This window comes from Vicugna pacos, chromosome 12, assembly GCF_048564905.1.
Source record: "Vicugna pacos chromosome 12, VicPac4, whole genome shotgun sequence".
NCBI lineage: Eukaryota > Metazoa > Chordata > Mammalia > Artiodactyla > Camelidae > Vicugna > Vicugna pacos.
This window is the reverse complement of record NC_132998.1, coordinates 35,281,264-35,293,808: the sequence shown is the minus strand read 5'-3', so window position 1 is coordinate 35,293,808 and position 12,545 is coordinate 35,281,264. Positions and strand designations below refer to the sequence as shown.

The window sequence follows — 12,545 nt, the reverse complement described above, 5'->3', positions numbered from 1 at the left end:
CACCTTCAATTGTTTTTATTTTAATTGTCTATCTCTTTACCTTCTCTGAAACTCTGTTACTCAAAACATAATCAACCTGTAAGCAGCTTCAGCATCACCAGGAAGCTTTCAAGAAAAACAAAACCTCAGTCCCTGCCCCACCTCACTGAATCAGAATTTTATTTTTTGGATCAGCTCACTGGTGCACTTTTTTGGAATCAATGGTATAAAAATTTCGAATGATCAGTGAGCTGTGGCACCTGTGAGGAAATTAGGTTTATTTTGCTGAGACTTGTTTCTTGGGTTCAACATTCAGACAGCTATTATCAAGAAGACAGTAACCGGTTGGCTGCCACATCCATTTAGAAATATAAATGCTTACCAAAGTTTACATTTAAAAACAAGGGGGAAAAGCTTTAAATATTAAAACTACATGCATCAAAACATACTGCCATAAAATACTTGGAGATTTTAATTCTGAAAATTGCTTACCTGCAGAAAAACCTTCCCTGACCGCCCTCTCTCTACCCCAAATTAGTTTGCTTGGCTCTTCTGAATCTTTATGATCTTACTTGGTGGTATGTTTGTTTCTCTCACTAAAATGTAAATTCCTAAGGACAAGGAAATTGTCTTTTCCAGTTGAATCCCCAGCATACTGTCTGATATATAATAGGCTTTCAATAATTTTTACTGAATGAGTAGAAATGTTAGAAAGCAATGGGTATTAAATTTCAGAAGTTCAGACAGTATATGCTGATAGTCTTCTGCAAAGAAAAGTTTGAAGGGAATGCTGGAAAGACTGTGCGGTTTAAAGGAGAAGGGACATCTGGGCATCATAATCAATGGTGTGGAAGCAGAAATACTGGTGTTCAGAAAAACAAACAAACAAAAAACATTTTGACTGCAGCAGATGTCTCCTATAAATAATGGAAAATAAGTTTGGAGAAGATGAAAACAGATGCTAGGCTGTCAAGGAGCATGAACAACAGCTAAAGAGTTTACATTCATCCTGCAGACCTTCAACAAGGAGACATAAATCTTCCAGTAGACTTCAAAGATTTTCTTAGTAGACCTCCTGTCACTACCATGCTTCTTTCTTGTCAGTGCCAATAGGGAAGAGAATGAATGGCACCTCTTCTGTCAATCAAACTAAGCTCCTGCCCCGACCTCCCTGCTCTGGCCCCAGCCAGAGAAAAGCTTCTCAGGATCAGTGAGAGCACCTTGGTCAAAGCTTAAACTAAAGCTAAAGGAGTTCCCCACACTCTTGGATGGCAAACAGTAGAGACCAATTATGATTTCTGAAGCTTAGGAGGGAGGAAAATGAGTAGGGCAAAAATGGGATTTTAGGAATATTCATCTTTTTTTTTAATTGAAGTACAGTCAATTACAATGTGTCTATCTCTGGTGTACAATGCAATATCCCAGTCATGCATATACATACATATATTTGTTTTCATTTTTTTCCATTAAAAGGAGTATTCATAGTATTCATCTTATAATCCAAAACCAATGAACCAAGGATGAAATGGAGGTAGAATAGTGGCAGAAGTAGAAGATCTAGGAGGTAATTTCAATCTTGCAGGCAACCTGAACCAGGGTGGCTATATCATGAATTGGGAGGAAAAGGGCTGGATATGAGAGAAAAAAATCATCAGGGCCAGGGTAGAGAGGTGGGGGAAAACCAAGTCCCTGAAGGTTTCATGAACAGTCAACAGCAGAATCAGGATAACATCAATCAAAACAGAAATATGTCAACAAAGGATCTAATTTTAAAGGAAAGACAATGGGTTTAGCACCAAAATCAGGAAAGACAGCACCTAGGATCTTCATACGTGTTCATTTCTACATGACTGAATAGAGAAAAACTGTTGATTAATCTATTTTCCCATAAGACCGTGAACAGCTTTCAAAGCTATCTAGATAATTATAGATTTCTGATAAGTGAAACAAGGATTCCTCACTTACGTCAGTCATGGAGTTTGGGCTCCTCCATTCCTTTTATTTCCTTCCCACTGCCAGAAAGATAACATTCTAACACAGCTTGCTTTTCGGGTTAAAGAAACAAGACATAGTGTTTCCTCCACACTTTCCTGCCTCGTTATTTCATAATTGGATCATTGAAGTAAAAGGAAAGTAAGCTCCAACAACAACCAGAAAGAGTCAAAACTGGGCTCTGCTTCCCCAGGCCATCCTTTCCAAGTCAGATTTCCTTCTGGCAAGGAAGGGGCCTTGTTACTAGAAAAAAAAAATTTTTCAAGTTCACTGGAATAAAGTCAGAGACAAGTAAAGCCAGAAGTAAATTTCTACTGATTAGGCAACTGTTCCTTCAATCCTACGTGCCAAGGATCCTTGCATTGGAGTGATTATTTAACACCACCATTTCTAAAAACAATTACTTGTCTGTGTTCTTTTCTATACATAAACAGTACATCTTACATTGGAAGTAAAGCAAATTTCTCTCTCAGGTAAGATGTCACATTGAGGATGATCTCTTTTTAAGAAGGAACTGTCTTTGAAAAAAATACCTAATTTAATTCATTTTCTCAAAGCATTTTTCAGGAACATAAAACATGCACAAAGTGAAGTCAGGCATAACAGTTGCCAGGGTTTACCACTGAAGCATCCTTGTGAACCTCTATTAAATTAAAGATGCCAGCAAGGGGAGGGGAAAAGGAAAAGAATGGAGGAGAGAGGTGAAGGAGGAGCAGAGCTAACTGAAGAATGCTTTCAAAGCACTGAATCCTGTCCTCGGTTGTTGACAAATCCAGTTACTTTTCCTCTCTCGCCTGTGATTTTACTCTGGGTCCCATGTAATCCCTCCCAAATGTGAAGAAAGAAGTTCGTCCCAGTATTTTCACCTTCAAAGCTTCTTTCTCATTTTCGAGTCACAAAATGTATAACTGATCTTCTGTCATCTTTCATTTCTACCCCTAGACCAAACTGAACAAAAACCGGCTAGTCCTCAGGATGTTGTTAGAATTCTTTTGCAAATGCTGTCTCACTATGACTTGGTGGGTATGTGTTTCCTTTGGCTACTTTCATATTTATCACAGAATGAGTTTTTCTTTGGGAAAAACTACCAATGAAAATTTGGAGGATAAACATTACATGGAAAAATTAGCAAAAATATTTTTCAAATAAGTTATGTTTTATAATATGTCAAGGATATAAAGCAGGTTTACAATTTTCACTGGAAAATTATTTCTATCTAGTTTCATCAGAAAACTTTTTACTCTTTTACTTCAGTTCCCTCGTGGAATTGCAGATTCCAGCATCAGGCTGAAAACCATGAATCAAATCAATAGAAAACAATTTAAAAACCATTCCTATTCTCATTTTCAGGTCCTCTTCTCAATTATGCAGTACATGTGTAATTTTCTCTACCCTCCACTCAAGTGATTTTCCCGGCTACTACCCCTAAAATAAGTTAGTTTAAAAAAAAAAAAGTTTTCTCTCTACTTCTTTCAGGAAACATGGCACAAATTGGGAAACAGTCCTACACAGGCATTTTCATCCTCTAATAAAGCAAGACTCATATAATCAAGTCATATTTTTAGGTTTTCCAAACAAAGGATCTTGCATAATTATTTTAAGTCTGTGCAGAGCCAGGGTGACAGAACACAAAAGCCAAGAGATAACACAGTCTGAAACAAACTTATCAGACTTGAACAAAAATCAGGTTCAACAAGTGTGACTCCTCCGTGCTGAGAGGTAAACCAGATCCTCTGATAGGTCTTCTACATTACTAACTGCTTTGACTAAAAATAAACCCTGATGCTTCTGTAATATGTAAGGCTGCAGATAGCTGATGTTATTACAGCTTAAGAGCAGAAATCCTTCCCCCACAAAGATATCTCCATTAGTTTTTTAATACACATTAATTTTTAAAATTTTGAGAATGCTTATAGTTTAGGGCAAACTTCAATTTAAACAATTAATGATTATATTATCTTGACTTCAGTAAAAGTATATATATAATTTAACACACGTATGTAGTATATAACTTTTTGGATTAAATGTTTTGATTAATAACCACAGACTACAAAATAAATAAAATCACTAAAATAAGGGATAGCACAGCAGGAGTATGTTACCACGTTTAAATAAAATAAAATAAAACACTTGCAGCATAAAATGTACACAATTAGTGTTTTTATTCACTGGTTCATGAATTTTAGTTAACAACCAAGACTTTAAAACTAGCAAGCTGGGGTTCTATGGCTTCAGGAGAGAAAAAAAAAAAAAAACAGAAAAATATCCAGCTTCCCCTGAAATATAAACTAGAGGATTATTTAAAATCTGGCTTTTGGTGACTCTGCAGGAAGGAATACCAGGCTTTTAAGTGATGAACTTTGAAAAACAGGCTTGCTTCATCTTCCAGGGGCAACTTCTACCCTCATAAATACCATTACCATCTCCTTCCCCAGAAATGTATTTATTATTAAGATTTTTAAAACTGTACCCTAATGACAAAAACAAAATCAAGATCAGTACACTGAGGCTGCTATTTAAAATAGCCATCATGGGACAACTCTGAAAACTGGTTTAAAAACAAATGGAATTCAAAATTCTTTAAAGCAGAAGAGAACCTACCCAGATGTTCACACCCATTTTATGTAAGCAATTTTAGAGTAAGGTGTAACTACAAAGAAGCAGTTGAAACTAGTGAAATAAATTGGGCACATTCATACAGTTGTTCAAAAAATGAAACAGATCTGTGCACAATGATATGGGTTGCTCTCCAAGAATACTGCTATATTAAAAAGAAGTCAAGGCACAGACCAGTGTGTATCTATCTGTGTAAAAAGGAAAACACATATATATGGGTGCATGTGTGTATATATGTATACATACATATGCAGGCTAACACAAATATGGCAGTAGGTCTCTCTAGAAACAATCAAAAGAAGCTGATAACAATGGATGCCTCTGGGACTAAGATCTATGATAAGAGACAGACCTCATTATTTACTCCTTGGTGCTTTTTAAAAACACCTGTAATTTTTTTTCTACAAAAAGTGAAGAGGTTTTTTTTATTGTGTAACATAATGTAACTCAATAAATTTTTTAAGAATTTCACACATGTTCTGATTCTTTCCACTGCCCATCAACCCTTAGTTTCTCCAATGTTTGAGTCATAATCTTCAAGACAGCCCTTTCAATAATGATTTTTGCTCAATCAACAGTTGTTCAAAAAAAAAAACTTGTCATTTTATTACTATTCCAAAGACAACACACACACACACACCCTCCCCACAAACCCAGAAACCAAAAAATTTTACAGAAGATGGTTCAGAGCACCACCTCTTTAGGGATAGCTTACTTCTTTCCAAGAGAGAAGAGAATAGGAAGGAAGGAAGGGAGGAGAGGGAGGGGAAGGAAAGGGCGGGGAGGAGAGGGTAGGAGGGAAGGGAGGGAGGAAAAAAGGAAGAAAGAGAGAAAGAGAGAAAAGAAGAAAGAGGGAGAGAGAGAGAGAGAAACTTACTCCTGTCCCTTTCTCCCTCCAAACCTAGATTTAGATCTCCACACATTTTCAAGATGGCCTTTATTTTTTCCCTTTACTATTCCTTAACGTGGGGGGAAAAAAACAAAGACTGTGCCTTCTCTTAGGGCCTGTAGGGGCTTATTTGTGAAAACCATTAGCATGAGTCTCTAGAAAACAGATAGGACTGACCTGACAAGACTTGAAAAAGGCTGAGAAAGAGAAAAAACAAGTTATAAAGGGATCGTTCAGCAGTCTGAAGGGCACAGAGTAACCACAGGCTATTGACCGGACCCCCGTACCCAGCACTGTCCTATTTGGCATCTCCCACAGCGCTGTGTGGGTTGTGGAAGAACTCCCACCCTGCAAGTAAGGATGATCATGCCCTCCAGGGTTCTGGGGCTGATCTTAAAGACACAGGAGAAGCCCAAGGCCGATAACAATCCAATAGACACTCCTGTCTCTCTAGCTTAGCTGGGAGGCATCTAGTTAGAGCCTGAGTTGTTCCTAGCTACAGTGGAACAAATTCTTATAAAAATGTCTCCTAAAACAAGCACTAGCTAAAATAAATACCGAACATTTAATTAGCAGCAATTTTGCTTTCTTAGGGGGTTTGCAGAATGATTCTTCAAAATGCTCTTCAAGAAATGTAGACAGAAATTTTTTTGTTGATCCTTTTGTAGTTCATGAGTGTGATGATTGGGTGTTTCCGCACTTGTGTGACATGTGCCTCCTGGAGCCTTGTTACAAACTCGACTGACGTGAAAAAAAAAAAAAGAAATCTATTTGTTAATACAAATAGAAAAGCATTTTACTGAGTTTAGGACTGCCTCCAAATAAAATCTAGCAGGTTCCCAACCCAGTTTTCTCACTGTAGCAAAGATGTGTTTATTTTGTTGAAAAAAAATTTTTAAACGTTTAAATAAAATTAGAGTTGATCCAACACCACTTCTCCCCTTGACCTCCCTATTAGGTGATAGTAACTCATTAGTACCAGACCAAATAAAGGCCACTAGAAATAAAGAGGCTGGGATGATACATGAGGACGCTACATATTTAGACACACATGTGCACACATATGTATGTATTTATACACATATACATATATTTCCAAATACATATTTTAAAATATTTAATATATATATAAAGCTTATATCATTTATTTCTATAAATATTTACTGCAAGCTTATTATGCATCACATATTATTTTAGGGGCTGGATGAAGATAACCTAATAAAATGAGTTGCAGATAATGTTCAAACTGTAAATTCTACTGGTTGTTTCTCTTTTTACCTGCTAAGTGAAACTTTCCTAAACAGATAGAGGCACAAGGAATCAGGATAACCTCAATAAGTAGGATAAAGGCATGGACTATTTTCTAAAAAGAGAACATCTGAAAGGGAGTGCGTGCTAAATGTTAAAGGCAGTGCACAGACACTAGGGCTGCAGAGACAGAGGAATAAGTACCGCAGGCAGCCTGGGGCAGTCAGAGAGATCTGAGGCATGGGCACTTAGGAGAACAGACTCCAGAGAATGAAAGAGGAACAGAGGTGTGAGCAAAGGCTTGGAGGTAGGAATGGAAGTGATGAGCAGGGTGACAGGTGACGGGGTGGGGGTGAGTATATTTCTCTGTGATGAGAAGTTAGTGATTTACCAGTTAAAAAGAGGTTCCTACTGCTAACATGACTAGCAAGCAGGCGAGTCAGAAGGGACAATCATTCATCCATTATGGTAGCTGGGGATCCAAACTCAACCCGTCCCCTTGGCTTTACCAGGTTCTAACACTACAGCAGGAAACCTAGCTGGGGAGCCAGGCCAGGGCAGTGAGACTGGTTGGCGAGCAGGTAGAGATAAACAGCTCACCCTCTGACTACCTTCTCTAGGCCATGTGTTTTTGTGTCAGTTGTACATGCCACGTTGCTTCTGCTAATGTCTTTTCATCATAATTCCAACGGTCACTAGAAAGGTGGTGAGACTTTTGGAAAATATGATCGTGCCCTGTGCCCATGCTTTGCTCTTGATTGTGACTCAGTATGAAATCACTATGGTGTAAGGCCTAATACACCCTGACGTCTGGGGAAAACCAAGAGGGCCCAAATGGCCTAACTACACATTGTTCTTCCCACTCTGCTCCCTCAGACAAGGTCCCCTGGCCAACCAACCTTCTTTACCACAGGGACTGTTCTGGCTTATCCCTGATTTAGAGGACTTTAGTTCCTTACCAATGTGTGAAATTATTCAAACTAGTCAATCACATTCTCCCATGGAATCCAAGGGTCATCCTACCCTCTTGATACTACAAAACCTGCCTCCCACAGCCCCTGGTGGTTCACTCTGTTCCCAAGTGCTACCTCAGTATGGCCCTGTGTGGCGTCCTATGTCCTCCTACCCAAGATGGTATGTATAGCTAATAACCTGCTGTCAATCTCATCTGTCCAGTGTCATTTGTTTGGGCATCCCCATTCCTCCCAATCTAACATGGTAAATAGAAGGTAATTGAAACAACCACCAAAGAAGGTGTCATTTTCTGAGATCCTTAAGTACAAAGCAAGTGCACTGGTGGTTTCTAATAGGATTATCCTGAGAAACCATGTTGAAGGGTGTATAAAGTTAACTTCACGAATACCTAAGTATACTTTGCATATACATCCAAACAGACTCTGCCAGGATAAACTCAAAGCAATTCTCAAGTTGAAGGTATTATCGTTACGTTACAGAAATATGACATATTCCATGTTACACAATATTAAATGTTACATTAAATACAGACCCCAATAAAATAGTGGGATATTAACAAGGAAAACAGTAGTTAAACCCACAGAACACCTGCCTGCAGTCCCATATCTATTTTATTCAAGCCTACTTGAGTTTCTCATCTTCTAACTGGAAGTACAACCCGTAATTAGGATTTTCCACTGACATGGAGAAAAAGAACAGTAGGCTTCTTGGGAGCCCAAAGTAGCCGGAGAGGGGGAGGTTAATGTTGCTCAAGAATAAACTAGTCCACTTCCTTTTTTAAACGTATACATGAACAATTCCATTTATCATTTCTCTTCCTCAGATACTATCTACGAAGAGAGCTTAAAGGTCTACTCTAGACCAAACACGAATCATCAATAACCCCAAGGAGCCCTATCTTTGGCTCCCTTGATCAAGAAACAAAGAAAAGTTATAACATTTCCATCAAACTTGGGTAACATCTTCAAAAACCAGAGTCAAGGAAAATGAAAGGAAAGTAAAAATAAACATGCATTCACGAAGTGAGACAGATTCACTTTAGACAGGGCCACAAGTATTTCATCATAGTTTCATATATTTCTAGGAGTAGAGAGAAGGCAGCAGAGGAGAGAAGAAAAAAATACTGGTTTCAGCCTAAGACAAACCTGTATTTGAATCTAGGGTCCACCACTCACCTGGCAGTGAGAAACTGGTTAGCTATTTAGGCTCCTTAATTTTATACTTCCCTGAACTATAAAACTGAGATAACACTACTGGCTATGAAGATTAAATGAGAGAATATAAACATATCTGGTACATGCAAAGGACAGGAAATAAAGACAAAGTTTTAGAAAGTAGTCATGAGAAGAAGAACATCACGGTCCATTAGGTAAGAAGAATGGCAAAAGGAACTGAAAGTTTTTGCTCTGGTTCACCCCTGGTAACCCTAGAATTTAGTATGATACCTGTTCTATTTCTTGCATGTATAAGTGAATAAATGAATGGCCTTTATCCTAACATCTCACGTAAAAACAGTATGAGTAGGTAAATCCAGTCTGCTGCCTGTGAACTAAGAATGCTTCTTATATTAAAACAAAGAAAAGAAATCAGGAATATTATGTTGGGAGACATGAAAATTACATAAAACTCAAATTTCAGTATCCACAAATAAAGTTTTCTTGGAGCACAGCCACGCCTATTTGTTTTTGTATCATATGTGGCTGCTTTCGTGTTATATCCGCAGATATGTATCTGTAGATATACATCCACAGAAACGAACAGTGGGAACAGAGACCATATGGCCAGTTTGAAATACTTACCATCTGACCCTTTATGGAAAAAGTTTGCCAATCCTTGTTACAGCACATTACGCACAAGAAGCAGTATACCTGCTCTGGAGCAAAACTGCCTGTGTTTGAATCTTCGCATGGAGGGTGTCTCCCTGTCCCAGGGTTGAGGTAGGATGGTCATGATGAGAACCTCCAGGTTTGAGTTGGCCATGGGTGGCAGGAAGAGAGAGAGGATGTGGGCGTGCATACATGCTTGCATGTGCCTGTGTGTATGGAGGAAAAGGGTCTGCCCCTGATTTTATTTAAATAAAATACTTTACAGAACAGTAAAAAAAAAAAAAAAGCTCAGGCACTTACTGGCTAAGTGAAACTGAGTAAGCTCTTAACCTCACTATGCCTCAGTTTCCTCATCCATAAAATGGGGATAATCATAGTGTCTATCTGACAGGGCTTTTTGGGGATTAAATGAATTAATGCAAGTAATGCTCTAACAATCTGTGGGACATAGAAAGCTCACTCAACTGTGTGCACTCTTTCTCCTCATTTATATTTAGAGGACCCTCTCTAACATAAAGATATAAATTATTACTCTAGATACTTAAAAGTCTAGCCTTGTATCAAAAAGGAGTACAGAGAGAAGCTTCTGCATTACCAGTCATGTGAAACAGCTCATCACCAGCACACACGTCTGAGTAAAGAACTCCTGCAGTGAGGTCATGTGAGCTGTGGTCTTGCAGGACATTCCTGGGCTTGTTTTCCATGTTTAATTTCACTGCTTCTTTTTGGTGGCTTACTACTTATATAATAACATGCAAAGCGCAGAATAATCACAGGTTCACGCCTATCACAATACTGTCTCCTGTTTCTAGAAGAATTTCAGTCATTAACGTAAATGACTAACTTAGAGGTATCCTGATAGGTCTCAAGATACTTTTTAAAGCACCTTTCTAGTGGGAAGAGAGATAACTGAGTGGCAGAGTGCATGTGTAGCATGCATGAGGTCCTAGGTTCAATTCCCAGTACCTTCACTAAAAAAAATTATTTAATAAAAAAAATCAATAAAGCACCTTTCTAAAATTTTGCTTCATCCCTCTTTGGTAAATAATGATCACAATGATGACAACCTCAATGACCAACACAGGCTAAAATGATAATAAGCAGCAGGTGTCACTTATGGAATGGAGTTGCTGATTTCCTTTGTTAATAGGAACTTCACTTGGCAATGGAAAGTCAAGTACCTGTACAGACTTTCATATGGGATTAAAGCAGAAATAGTCTAGCAGACAGCCTTTCAAAACACTGGTCCTCTGCTATGAGCCACTAGCTTAAAGTACAAAAAAAAAAGAAGAAGAAGAAGAAAGGAGAAAAGCAAAGGAGAAATTAAGATGCCAGAAGAGAAGGGAAGAGAAGAAAAATAAGGAGCAGGTAGTAAGACAAAGTGTCATCGCTCCTCCATCTGTGACATGTGTTTACTGAGCTCCCGGTGGGTTAGGCTGCAGTCAGGCACGGAGGTGACACACAAGAAGGAAGAGTCTGTTCCTGCCTGGGGAAAACAGCTGACAGCCTCTGCCTTTCTCAAGTACCTTCCAGATAAGAACAGCCGCTGAGGGACAGAGATTAACTGCCCCCAAACTTTCCATTTATTCTAAAACTTTCCATATTAAAAAGCAAAACAAACAAAACTCCCCAAAACACTTTTCTGTCGACTGGAATGGAGGGGAATAATGAGGGAAAGGAGGAACCATTATACTTTTCACTTTATGTACATTTAACTTAAAAAAAAAAAAAAGGCAAACCAGGATTCTATATAACTTCTATAATTTAAAAAATTTGAAAATCCTCATTCTCCTTTCTCCAAACTTACTAATCTCAATTATTTCAAGCATTCCTCATAAACAGTATTTTTTTTTTAATATTTGGGAAGAAAAGGTCAAAGGCAAGGGAAAGGATAGGCTGGAGACAGTCATCCTCATCTGGACTTCCCCCAAAATGCAGAAAAATCAGAGCATGTTGATATGTGGGTTATGGCAAGGATTTTCAGTGTTTTTACTGTAGAAAGCTTATAAATTAACACACATCAAACCCTCTAGAGTATCTACCCACCCTGAGGGAACATGATAAGTTCCCTGTAAAGTAAATCCAGGAAAGAAAGACTGTATTTACCCTAACATCAGGTAAGTATAGTGAAATGGAGGTTTCCATGAATTCCAAAACCTCCACTCATAGTCACAGATTTTACTTATGGAATCCACCCACAGAGCCACAGAGCATTTGCAGAAAGACCAGCAGAAATAATTTACTGGGGCCAAGATTTCAATGAGCAGGCAGACAACACATTAATTTCTAGAGTGCAGAAGAGCATACAAAAATACTTTGCTTTTTAACAGTGAAAGGGCTCAATAAGAATTAAAGATGTTTAGAATTACTACCACTGAGAGTCAATCTTTCAAGAAAATGGCTAAGATCTCATTTTAGTCTACAGTAAGAAAGCATCAACAGTTAAGTAACCACTGAGTACAAAAACACACCAAAACTCATTTTACCATCAAAAAAGCTTCCAAATCTATTAAAGCTAAAGTATTTTCTTAATTTTACAGTATTTAAATCTTGCCCTACAAAAATATTTCATATATTTTATAGAAACCAAAAGACATTTCTTAGTCATAGAAAACTTTCACCCTTCAGATCTTTGTTTTGTACTCTTCACTGAAGCCTTCGTAGAAATTTATACCTCCCCAAATATGGTGCTCAGTACACAATGTGTAATAAATACCTGTTAACTAGAAGCTGTATTTAATATATTAAGAGGAAAGATGCAATCTCTTAAATAGCTTTCACAGGTTATCTGTGCAAATTCAGAAGCATATTTTACCTGGCTGCTTAACAACTAAAGGCATAGGATTTTACCTGTTGTACAATGAGAATACTAAAAGATAAAGGTAAGAAGTTTTCTTAAGTTAACATTTTTCTAAAAGATTTCCTAACTTTCTAGATAAGACTCTTAAACATTTTTCCCATCTGGATTCCCAACTAGTCCATACTGGGGTTCACAAAATAATTTATTTGGAGACAACAGA

General features: G+C 37.9%; 1 protein-coding gene and 1 pseudogene across 3 annotated transcripts in view; one reads left to right on the top strand and one right to left on the bottom strand.

Moving 5' to 3' along the window:
* FGD6 (FYVE, RhoGEF and PH domain containing 6) overlaps positions 1 to 12,545 on the bottom strand; it is a 96,196-nt gene that overhangs the window by 63,117 nt on the left and 20,534 nt on the right. The window lies entirely within an intron of this gene.
* On the top strand, positions 6,133 to 6,223 carry LOC116282750 (small nucleolar RNA U13; annotated as a pseudogene).